This window comes from Galeopterus variegatus, unplaced genomic scaffold, assembly GCF_000696425.1.
Source record: "Galeopterus variegatus unplaced genomic scaffold, G_variegatus-3.0.2 Scaffold1420, whole genome shotgun sequence".
NCBI lineage: Eukaryota > Metazoa > Chordata > Mammalia > Dermoptera > Cynocephalidae > Galeopterus > Galeopterus variegatus.
The window spans coordinates 348947-362325 of NW_007727531.1; positions in this window are offsets into that span (position 1 = coordinate 348947).

Genomic DNA, 13379 nt, shown 5'->3' on the forward strand with positions numbered 1-13379 from the left:
CCTATTTTATGTTTTCTATTTTTCTACTGATGCATCATTCATTCATTCGTTCATTCATTCATTCAACAAATATATTTTATCCTATTTTATGTTTTCTATTTTTCTACTGATGCATCATTCATTCATTCGTTCATTCATTCAACAAATATATTTTGACTATTAAGTTTCAGGGGCTGTACTAAATACTTGGATACAGCTGTAAACAATATTAGCTCAGTCCCTTCCATTAAGACATTCAGAGTTTAGTGGGGAAAAAATAAATAAAGGAACAATTACCACAGACTGTGATAAATACTGTACACCACAGGTTGGCAAACTTTTCCTTTAAAGGGCCAGATAGTAAACAATTTGGGTTTTGCATGCTATATTTTCTATCACAACAGTTTAACTCTGCTTTGCAGTGTGCGAGGAGCCATAGACAATACATAAATAAATGGGCATGGCTTTCAGAGTTTAGTGGGGAAAAAATAAATAAAGGAACAATTACCACAGACTGTGATAAATACTCTACACCACAGGTTGGCAAACTTTTCCTTTAAAGGGCCAGATAGTAAACAATTTGGGTTTTGCATGCTATATTTTCTATCACAATAGTTTAACTCTGCTTTGCAGTGTGCAAGGAGCCATAGACAATACATAAACAAAAGTGAGGAATAAAAGTGTGCCAATAAAACTTTATTCACAAAACAGGCTGAAGGCCAGGTTTAGCTCAGTGACTGTAGTTTATAGACTCTTGCTCTATATTATGCCAAAGGCATAAACAAAAGCTTATAGGAGAGTATGGAGAAAGAAATATAGAGTTGTAGGGGATGGAGGAGGTAACATTTTAAGTGAGACATCAAGAATGAGTTGGAAGGGATGGCTGTTTACCTCAGTTTGCTCTATATTATGCCAAAGGCATAAACAAAAGCTTATAGGAGAGTATGGAGAAAGAAATACAGAGTTGTAGGGGATGGAGGAGGTAACATTTTAAGTGAGACATCAAGAATGAGTTGGAAGGGATGGCTGTTTACCTCAGCTGGTTAGAGCACAGCCTTACAACACCAAGGTCATGGGTTTGAATCCTCATACCCGCCAGCCCCCCCCCCCAAAAAAAAATGAAGGACTTGGCCACAGCCAGGTTGGCATGTAATACGTAAGAGGTAGAAAAAGGATTCCAGGTAAAAGAAACAGCATGTATAAATGCCCAGAAGCATTGCCTTAGGATAACTGCAAGCAGATATTTTGGCTGTTAAAGCATGTTGTAAGGGAAAGCACGTCCTTCTTTCCTTCCTTCCTTCCTTCCTCCTTCCCTATCCCTCATTTTCTTCCATCCTTCTTTACTTCCTATGACAAACCAATATTAAACACCTACTCTGGACCTTTCACTGTGTTCGTGGCTAAGGATAGAGTGTAGAACAACAACAAAAAAGTTCCTTTCAAGGAACTTCTATTCCTCTGGTGAGTGTAGTAGACAGACTCTAAGGTGGTCCCCAAAAGCACCACCTCCCCCTCTCCTTGAGGGAGGGTAGGGCCTAGTGACTTGCCTCTAACCAATATAATACAGCAAAAGTGGTGGGATGTCACCTTTGAGACACATCACACATGACTGTAATGCCTGTCTTGCTAGGGGACTCTTTCCCTTGCTAACTGTGATGAAGCAAGTGGCCACATGGCAAGGAACTGAGGGCAGCATCCAACAAACAACTAGAAACTGAGGACAACCAGCAAGAACCAGGAGCCCTTCATCTAACAGGCTGTGAGGAACTGGATTCTGCCAACAACCTTCAGAGCTTTGACATGGATCCTTCCCCAGTCGAGCCTTAAGATGAGACCTCAGCCCCAACCAACATCTCCATTGCAGCCTTGTGAGACCCTGAAGCAGAGGACCCAGCTAACTGTAGGTAATAAATATGTGATGCTTTAAGCCATCACACATTATTACCATTGTGGTAACATTATTACACAACAATAGAAAATTAATACTATGGGAGACAGGCAACCACAAATAAACAACAGGATGACATATTATAATAAGGAAATAAATAGGAAATAGTTTCGGGATGAGGCAAAGAGAACAAAGATGGGTTAAGAGGAAATGGAGGCACTGCCTTATCTAGGGAGATCAGGAGGAACCTCTCTTAGAGACTGACATTTGTCTGAGACCAGCAGGAAAAGAAGAAGCCAGATGAGGGAAGAGGCTGAAGAAAGAAGATTCCAGGTGGAGGAAGAGAAATGCAAAGGTCCTGAAGGGAGAAAGCATTCAAATGGTCTAAGCAACAAAAAGGAGGTCTAGGTGACTGCAGCAGAGTAACACCAATGGGATCATAGCGGCAGGTGCCACCCAGACTGTGGAGCATCCATGGAGCTGACAACATGCCTAGCAATCAGAGAAACACCTGATTTAACAGCTCTCAGCCTCTTTCCCCTGACATCAATCCTGCCCCATGCAACCCAAATGCCAATTTCACTCTGCAGCTCAATAGGGTGGGTCTCATTGCTGTCCCAGCTTGCCTCTTCCATCTTTATATCCACAGACATTTGTTGAGCTCCTACCAGATCCAGGAACTGTGCTAGGCGCTCCATCAACACATATGTTCCTGCTATTTGCTGGCCTCAAAAGCTCACAATGCCCTTTCTCCATCCAAACCCTACAGCCGTGTCATGGGTTAAATTGTGTGCCCCAAGAGATGTGTTGAAGTCCTAATACCTGCTACCTGTGAATGAAACCTTATTTGTAATCAGATTAAAATGAGGCCATTAGGGTGGACCCTAATCCAGTATGATTAGTGTCCTTCTAAGAGACAGAGACACACACGGACAATGCCATGTGACAACAGAGACAGAGCAAGAGTGCTGCAGCTGCAAACCACATAGGATTGCTGGCCACCACCAGAAGTGAGGAATAAACAAGGAAGGATTCTCGCCTGCAGATTTTAGAAGGAGCATGGCCCTGCTGGCACCTCGACTTCAGATTTACAGACTCCTGAAATGTGAGAGAAGAAACATCTGTTGTTTGAAGATGCCCAGTTTGTGGCACTTTGTTATGGCAGCCCTAAGGACCCGAACAGATACGCCCAATTTCAGGCTTGTCAAGCCCCCACGTGTCCCCTGCAGCCCTCACCATCTGCTCCACCCCACACTGGTTTCTCCCTGCCCTGAACTTCTGAACTTCTGGATCATTCAGCCTCTGCACAATTCATTTTGGTCTTTCATCACATTTCCTCCCACCTCATGTGTTGCTGCCTGTTTTCTGCATGTTTGCCTTGTCTCCCAAAGGACTGTGCAGAGGATACTCCCTACACTTCCTCCCAGACACCCTGGATGAAGTAAGGGCCCTTGGAGACACTCAGAAAAACATATACTAGTTTTCCCAGAGTGGTAGGGCAAAAAGTTTTTCTTTAACATTTCATATTTTGCTTACGAGTATTGTTGGTGTTTTCATATGTAAATATGTATTACACATGCACCTCTTACCCCTGCAAAAAGCATTGAAAAACGTGGTCCAGTTGACCTAAGACTCTCTCCATAGCTAAGTGACCAGGCAGAGTTAGCCATTCAAGATGCTGGAATCTGACCATCCCATCCGACTAAAGGAAGATGTTCCTTGATGAGCCCAAGGGCAGTTCTCAGGAGCTGCTCAGATTGCCCTGTCCTAATGAGTGTCTTCCTTTGTTTCCTCTCCCCAGCCCAAGGAACCTACTGCCCTGATGGAAGGGAGAAAACAGTATGTATTCCAGAACCGTCAAATTACCATCCCACCAGGTCGTGGGCAGCTATTTCCCTGTGGATCACCCTCGTAGGGCTCCCATCTCACACTTTATCTCTCTAGACTCACACAGCAGGAGGCATTATTAGTTATTCTCTGATTTTTGCACTTCGTTCTCATCAGTTACATAACCACATACAAGTTTAAAAACACATATGCGCATTCGGGAAAGAAATGACTGAATTTGATTTTAAAAACTGGCTTCACACTACTTCAGTTGTTTGGGAACTAAGCCTCCCTGGGCTAAATTTTTGGCTTGGCAACACTCTTGCATATATAATTTTACACCTGCAAAAGCTTGCAGCCAGCTCTGTGCAGACAGCTACCTGCAGAGAGAAGAACAGGCCAGACAGAGAGCCAACCCTGATGGTTGGATGTGGTCATGGTGAGGGTCATGCAAAGAGGAGGGGTGGGCGTGAGGTCTCTACTTTTCCTCCCCTTGCAGCAGGAAGGCTCCCTGCTCCTGTCTTGCTTAGATCAGCTTCATGCTCCAGCTAAAAAGGGCATATATAGGATGCAACTAGCTCTCTGCTGGGGGCAGTAGAGTAGAACTTGCAAACTGTTAGCTCATGAACGAATTCTGGCCTGCAGACGTGTTTAGTCTGGTTCTCACTGTGATTTTCGCATGTGCAAATCAATTGCCAATTTTAGGGGCATTTCATATATACAAATCTGGAATTTTGGCTTGTCACCAAAAATCAGATGATCAAGTAACCGTGGGCCTTCATGGCCACTGTAAGCTGGTGCTAAGAGACAACTGCCCACTTAGAACAAGGCATGTGCTCCAAAATTCAGCCATCCACCTGATCTGATTCCCTCTCTTATGCCACCTGCTTAGTCCTTATAGGCATTTGAGTTTGAGATCCCTGCTACTGAATGTAATGCTTAAGAAAATAGGCCCTAGAATCAGATAGCCTGGGCTCAGATCTTACCAGACAGCAGTGTAGTTTTAGGCAAGTTACTCAAGGCATCCCTAAGCTTCTATTTCCTCATCTTTAAAACAGATATAATAACAGGACCTACCTCCTAGGATATTATGAGGATTAAATGCGATGATACATATAACATGATTTTAGCCCAGGGCTGGTCACATAGAAAGTACTCAAAACATAACCATTGCTGGCAAGTTGCTGATTATTTTTCAGGCAAAATGTGAGCACCAATAAGAAGAAGATGTTGGCATGACCTTGGTGCTTCACTAACAGTGAAGGGGTACCTGGTCTAATCCTCAGCCCTTCCCCCAGACCTCCCCCATCTACCCTAAGCACATCCTTCAATAAAGCATCTGCAGAGATAGCTCTCCCTTCATGACACCCTCAGGACATCCTAGCCCTTGCTCTCAGAAAAAAATCAGTTAATTAATCAAAAGTCCTTCCTAAATTCTTCCTGTGAGAACTTAACGCAGCTTACACTTTTCTTAGCAGTAACCTCCAGGTGATGACTATCCATCTACAGGGTTCACCCTTTATGTCCCTGTTTATCATGTCCAGAAATCTCAAACCCTTCCAAACTCTCCTCAGAAGGCCTGTCTCCAATTCCTTCCCCATGCTGCACCTGAGAGCACATGATTAAATGGTTCCTCAAATTGCTGAGAGTCAGGAAATAGAAATCCCAGAAGAGATTGGGGTTGGACTTTAGAAACATGGCAAGTAATGTAGGGAACATGGCAAGTCAGGGACAATCCTATTTTCACCACTGCTTCACTTTCCTTCTAGGCAAACAGCAAGATTAAATGTCCTGCAACCGTTGCATCTAAATGGGACCATGTGACTGATTTCTGATTGAAGGAATATGGATGGAAGAAATACATGCCACTTCCAGGAGAGATCATAATCCACAACATTACACTCTCTTCCCCTTTCTTTCTTCTTGGCATGTAGAAATGATGTGTCAAAAATGGTGGTGTCCCAAGACGGAAGGAGCCTGAGTTCCTGAGTGACTATGTGGAGTGCAGGCCAACCAGCACTACTCAGACCAACTGTATTAGACTGATAGGAGGAAGAGGAAGCAATACAGTTACATTGTGTTTGGCTACTGATACATCTGGGTTTATTTGTCCTTGCAGCACAGCCTTGTCAATGCTGACTGATACACCTGGCAACATGGCACAGTGGGAAAGACTGGCCTGGAAGTTAGTTAGGCATCCATGATTTTTTTCATACTCTCTTTCTAACTCATAACATGACCTTGTAGAAGTTACCTTCCCCATCTTTAAAAGAAGGAAAATAAACTGGTTGACCCCCTAGAGTCAATGTATAATTCTCACTTTGAATTCCACTGACACATGTTACCTTAAACAATGCTTATTTTAAAAGAAGACCACCTAACTCCAGTCAATAGAGGTACAAATGCCACAGCCAGCCTACATTATGGTCTATCTAAATATCTACTGAATGAGTAATTATTATGCAAGATCCAATACGTACTGAGTGTCTACCATATGCCAAGCACTGTGCTAAGCATGTCACATTCAGAGCCTCTTCTAATCCTCACAACCAGCCTAGGAGGTCAATGTTATGATTAATCCCATCTCATAAATGAACAAATGGAGGCACATGGAGATTAAGACACTTGTCTGTGGTCACAAACTGATGAATACCAAATGAGCACTGATATCAGGTAGTCAGGTGTCAGTGCCTGAAAAGTTAACAATCAACTTGCAAGAAATAAATAGAGTCCCGAAGGATGAAAGACAAATTGAAATGATCTGGTCAGAGAATTTTTAGTAACATACCCAAAATTTTGGCTAAACTAATAAACTCCAACTTCTCAGGAGCCAGGGCCATATTCTATTTATGTTTGAATGCCCAGAGCTCAGCACAATGCCTGGCACATAAAAGGCATAAATAAACATGTTAACTGACAATGATCTGAACTTGAACTCTTTACTAACAGTTTTAACTGTGTTACATTTGCTCCTTGTTGACAATGGCTTGAGATCAAAAGACAATGCCACTATTTCATTTATACCAGTAAATCTGGTCATCAGTTAGAACTAGAGTGATGATATAATTTATTATGCAAACTTGAATACCTTTATGAGTCAAAGGGGATGGCATTAATAATTATACCAAGGAAACAGGCAGAAATTGGGACTGTCCTGGATAAATCAGCACAAATGGTCAACCTAGCTAGAACGACAAAACAACCATGACAGGACTGACAAAGGAAGTACTTACAAGAAGGCCTGGTTATCCACCATGCTTTGTTCTTAAGGAGCCCCCTTCCTGTCCACCTGGACTGCAGACCACTTTTAAGTCTATGGATATTTGCAGGACACGTCATGGTTAAGTGTCATTCTCCAAATGGTGCACACTTCCAAGTCTGGCGAGCCATAGAGCACACACATAAGAGCATACACACTATTAACTTTTAATATAGGTACAGTAATCGCTTTAAGAAAACAGGAAGAAGCAGCCCAAGGAATGCAATGATTGCTGCAGGAATATAAACATGGATTGCATTGGAACAGACTACATACTTTGTATAAACACTAATAAAGTGAGTTCAGGCTGAGCTGTGACTTTAAAGGAAATTCTTCCCCATAAACATGTCCTGCCATGCCCTAATAACTCTTTAATTTGATGCACATTTGGGAAGGATGATGCGAAGCAATCACAGAATAATGTTAAGGTCTGTTGCGAAGGAGGAGTGGTGGAGGGGGGGGAATGTGGTGCAACTTGGAGCTAACACCATCCACCAGAGAGTTGGCTTCATTGCTCATTTCACACATGGAGGGAATTTGCCGAGTGACATGCAGGAAATCAGAGACAGGTCTCTGCAGGTTCAGCACAAGGAAATTCTGGGTGTCATTTGATGGTGCTGTAGAAGACTCCTGGCTAGTCCATTTCTGGCCTGCCTTCCCTTGCTGTAGACAACAAAAATGGCTCCCACTTGCATGTTGATGCTCTACTTTCCAGACCAAGGTTCTTCCAGTTTCAGTGAGACTATAAGCTCCGTGAGAGCAGAGCAACCTTCTTACACATCTGGGCATCAACCACAGGGCTGACACAGCCCATACCCATGCGAGAAAAGCAGAACAGCACAGAGTGGATGATAACTAGACAGGAGCTATACTATCAGGGCTCACATCCCAGTTTCATAACTTACTAATTGTGTGGTTTGAGCAAACCACCCTTCTCATCTGCAAAATGGGTTAATAGCACTTGCTGAACTTCAGAAGGCTTTTGAGATGATCAAATGAGAAAGGGTTTTATAAATTTAAAAAGAGTTGTATAAATGAAGGAAATTATTACTGCTGGGAAAGTGTAAAGATAATAATTAACAATAATAAACTTTGCCATGTACTGAGTTCTCAAGATGTATCGGGCACTGTTCATCTTCTTTGAATCCTCACAGCAATCCTATATGGTGGATACAGAAGTCCCCTCTTATCTGCAGTTTCACTTTCCACAGTTTCAGCCAACTGTGGTCCAAAAATATTAAATGGAAAATTCCAGAAATAAACAAATCATAAGTTTTAAATTCCCACCATTCTGGAGAGCATGATGAAATCTCACACCATCCCGCTCCATCCCACCCGGGACATGAATCCTCCCTGTGTCCAGCCTATCCACGCTGTGTATGCTTCCCACCGGTTACTCACTCAGTAGCTGCCTCGGTTATCAGATCCACTGTCAAAGTATCACGGTGCTTGTCTTCAAGTAACTCTTATTTTACTTCACAGTGGCCCCAAAGCACAAGAGTTGTGGTGCTGGCATATTGTTATAATGGTTCTATTTCACTATTATTGTTATTAACCTGTTACTGCGCCTAGTTTATAAATAAAACTTTATCATAGGTATGTATGCATAGGAAAAAACATGGGATATATAGGGTTCGGTACTATCTGTAGTTTCAGGCATCTGCTGGGGGTCTTGGAATGTATCCCCTGTGGATAAGGGGAACTACTGTACTGTTATTATTACCATAATTATATTTTATTATAAAAATTAAAACTAGTTTTTATGGGAAACAGGTCCAGAGAGGTAAGTAACTCATGCCAGTTCACACATCTTCTAAGTATCGTCCCCAGAGCAATGATTCTGGGGGACAGATCTGGATGGTCTGTGCTCTCTGCTTTTTGCTACTAATCTCTGGGGGAATTAAAGGCACCCAGTTGGTCTCCTTTATTAGCCTGTAAGCAATGAGGGTAAGAGCTGTGTGGGAGTCTCCTGTGTGTTTCCAGGACCCAGTGAAGGACTAAGGAGTTAAAGCTTTTGGATCAAGTAACTACAGTCCCTCCTTCTCCCTAACCATTCTTAGTACTGTACCAACTCTTGTCATCTGTGCACAACAGTGCGTGGCCAAACACGTGGCTGTATCCATGGGGGATACGTTTCAAGCCCCTCAGTGGATGCCCAGTGCATGCTGATGCTGACTTTCATCCAGGTGCATAGCACTAGGCTCCATGGCTTTCCACCTTGACCAGGACGAGAGGCCTCAGCCTAATGCCCCAGCTGCCTGGGAATGTAGCCTGAATAGCGCATTCACCCAGTGGGTCTAGTGTACCCACCAGGCTCATACCAAGCACTGTGACTTTGCTCAGACAAGTCTGCCATCTGAACTGCCCTCTCCCACAGATCACAATGAACTGCAGTTGTCAGGAAACTTGGCTGGGGAATGGAGATCTACTTTGGTAGAGGGCTGAGACATTGGGACCAGGCTGGCCCACTAACCCTGTTCGGCGAGAGCCGCTCTTCCCATCCGGCACTGATCAAGTGCCCAGGGACGGGAATGAGGCAGAGAGGGAGAAGGGCCCAGCTGATTCTCCACCCAGTTCTTTGCATCCACACCCGAGGAAGGCAAACCTCCTTTCATCATCCATGAAACCATATCTTGCTTATTTTGACAATTTTAAAAACTTCTCTGATTATTCCTTTGAGAATCCAATTTGTTTCCTTTGTAAAGAGGAAACAATTCTCTTCTCAGTTTGGGAGGTGGGGACATTCCATTTATCTTGAGGGGAGAAATCTGTTTCCTATTATGGATCATGCTCTGTAGGTAGGTCAATTTGTAAAGAATAAATCTCTACACTTTACACAGAAAAAAATTTCTCCCTTTACTTTCCTACAAACATCCATGAAGACCCATAAGGGCGAGGAGCCTTCTTCTCAGCCATTGTGACAAAGATGATATTTCTATCCCATGCTCTGAAAAGGGAAACTCGGCTGCATTGTATAATGTTGGATAGACTAATTATCCTGATTTGAACATTACATATTGCACACAGGTATTGATATTCAATGCTGTGCCTTACAGATATGTACCATCAACTATGTACCAATAAAAAATAAATAAATAAAATGTAAAGGCAAACTTTTACTCATTCTCTGAATCAGCAGCATCCCCAAGTCATCCAGCATACCTGAGAGTGCCTACCACAGAGTAATTCATTCAATCACATTTATGGATGGCATCTGAGCTCCAGGACCGAGATAGATCCTAGGAAGACACTGATTAACAAACACACACCCCTCTAAATCCCTGCACCCTAGAACAGGGGCAGCAAACTACAGCCCACAGGCCATATCGAGCCCACTGCCTGTTTTTGTACAGACCAGGAGCTAGCTAAGGATGGTTTTCATATTTTTAAATGGTTGAAAAAAATCGAAAGAACAATATCTCATGACACATAAAAATTACATGAAATTCAAATTTCAGTATCCATAAATACGGTTTTCTTGGAACACAGCCACGCTCCTCCGTTTGTACACTCTCTATGGCTGCTTTCACTCTATAGGGTCAGAGTTGAGTTGCTGCAATGGGACTGATGGTCCCCAGAGCTTATTATGCACTGTGTGGCCTTTCACACAAACTGCTGACCCCTGATCTAGGAGCTTATGTAGTCTTGGAGGGTCAAAAATAAGGAAGGGCCGGCCTGGTGGCGCACTGGAGAGTGCGCCGCTTGGGAAGCGTGGTGACGCTCCCGCCGAGGGTTCGGATCCCATGTAGAGACCGGTTCCCGCTCACTGGCTGAGCGCGGTGCGGGCGCAACACCGAGGGTTGCGATCCCGTTGCCGGTCCCCAGTACGGGCGCGACACCGAGGGTTGCGATCCCGTTACCGGTCAGTAAAAAAGACAAAAAAAAAGGAAAAAATAAAATAAAAATAAAAATAAGGAAATGGCAGTCATCGTAATAACAAGAATAACAACCACCACAACAATAGCTCAGTGGGTGAAATATAACAGTGAAAAGTGTGAGCACCGGGGTCTGACTGAAGCTTCTTCTGCATTTGGTAGATGGAAGTAGCGACATGGCTCTGGGGAAGTTATTTAAACTCGCTGTGACTCCATTTCCCTATCCGGGAAATGGGGGTAATGTGTAAAATGGGCGTCCTTCTCCTTGGGTTCGGTTGAGAATTAAGCAAGTTCATATGTGTGGAACAATGCCTGGCCCAAAAGTGCTTGACGTCTCTTTGCTGGTATTATTACCAGTATCACTGCTTGCACAACTCCAGGGGGCAGTGTTCAATAGTGTACAGGGAGAATGGCACCCCTGGAGTATATAATGAAAATGGGGACCCAGGAATTCAGCAACATGGCGGCGCTGATTATAGCTAACTTTGCAGTGATGCCCTGTGCAGGGTTTCGAGGAAAGAGGAGGAGCAGGTCCCATGTATTTCTACTACCACGTCATTCACTCTTCCATCATGAAGGGGATCCAAGAGGACAACTTCAAATGAGCTGTGGGGGCTCCAGCTTAGACCCCCAATACCTCTTCTGCCTTTTTCCCAGCCCACAGCCGTTGCTCAGTCATCCTGAAATGGGTTCTCAACACCCATTGTGCGATTACACCTTTCTCCTCATCCCTCAAACTCTTGACTGTGGGCTATTTTAAGCCCAAATTAAAGACTCCTCTCTCCTGAATGGCTGCAATTTCAGCCTGTGGTTTGTTTACTCTGACGTGGCTTGGGGCCATGGTGTTGGTGCGTGGGGTACTGCAAGGGGGGAGACTGTTTTAGGAAGGAGGCAAGGAGCTTTGCAGAGACCATTTCACTGCAACACACTGTGGAAAACACAAGCACATGAATACATGGATGGACAAATAAAAAGAAAATAACAGTGGGAGAGTCCTACATATCTGGAGATGGATGATAAAAATAGCACCATGTCAGAAGCAAAAACGCATTGGAAGCTACGTAGGGCTGCAAACCCCAGAGAAAAGGACTCACCGCTCTTATTCCATGAGCCCAAGCCTATTGTGCTGCTGCTTCAGCCTCGTGGAGAAAGAATCCTTGGGGCTGACACAAGTCACTTTATGTACAGAAATCTTGCCATAGGCCCTTTAATCACGAGCAGAGCTCAGGAGGCTGAGACCACAGACAAGGCCTCCAGAGCCTCCCTCCCCCTGGGGAGACCTGGGTCTGTAGACTACTGATGGGCAAATGAGCCCAGCGCTGGTGAAAGCAGGCAGGTAAGGACAGAGAAAAACCAGAAGGGAACTGGGAGGGCACAGGACAGAAGCCCATCAAGCTCTCAGTGTCAACATTCTCTGCCTGGCAGTGCCTGAGCTAGCGGAAGCATGGGCAAGCGTCCTTTCTCTCCATTCCGCACTTCTCTCGCTCCTAAAGCTTTGACAGAAAGGGAGAAAGGAGCCTTGCGTCATATTTGGAGGACAGTGTTGCTGCAGTTTCTTCCCTGTCCTGTTTGCAATCTGAGCACATGCCTCCACCCTGACCCACCCACTCAGATTAATTCCTGCTTTGCCTAGCTCCATTCTGGAAACTTTCTCAGCCGCTTGCTCAGTGTTGGCTCCTAAAGCAGCCATTGTAAGTGGAGCTGGCTCCAGAAGAGAACATCTCCAGGGTCACAAGTCATCGGGGCTTTGGGTTTGCAGACCCTCACTCAGACACGAGGGAGCCGGGAGCCGAGTGCTCGCCACCCAGAGTGGCCACGAGTCAGTGTCACATTGGCTGCCCACCACTGAGTCCCACCATACAGACTCTCTTTTGTTTGGTTAGCAAAGAGGGTTTTTTTTTTTTTCAAATGCCTTTTGACTGGGCATGTGGTCCCCAGTTTACTATGGTCCCTATTAATCCTTATGATTTCACAGGCAGCCCAATTCACCCTTTTATATTACCTGTCTGGCTCAGGTAGGTAATTGGATTTGACTGCAGACTTTATAATTATGAAATGTTTTCCCACCTTATGTGAAAGCTCTATTAGGAATGAAACCAAGTCTAAGAATCAGTCCTTGCCCTGGTACCCAGCATGGTGCCTTACCCAGAGCCACTGCTCAGATGACAGCGGGTGATTTGGATGTCCCGATGTATTGTGTCTCTCACTCCCAACTTCCAAGGCCACATGAGAAGAGAGATGACATGAGAAGGGAAGGGAATGAGAACTGCTCACTCCATCATCTCTCTGGGAGACTCGATCCTACAGGTCTCCTGAAGCAGACACCAACTCTCAGGGACAAAGAGATGGAGATGGCCGTAGGTGAGCCAAACCCTGGCTCCAATAAAATTGAGAGCAGCTGGCATTCTGAATACTCTGGCCCCCAGGGACCTGGGCTGAGTGCACATGGGTAAGCACCAGCCCTTTCCCCTTTTTCTTCTTGTCATGCTTAATTACACCAGGATTGTGCTGAGTCAAGCAACCTGCTGGAGGGTGGAGGTGGGGGTGCGGG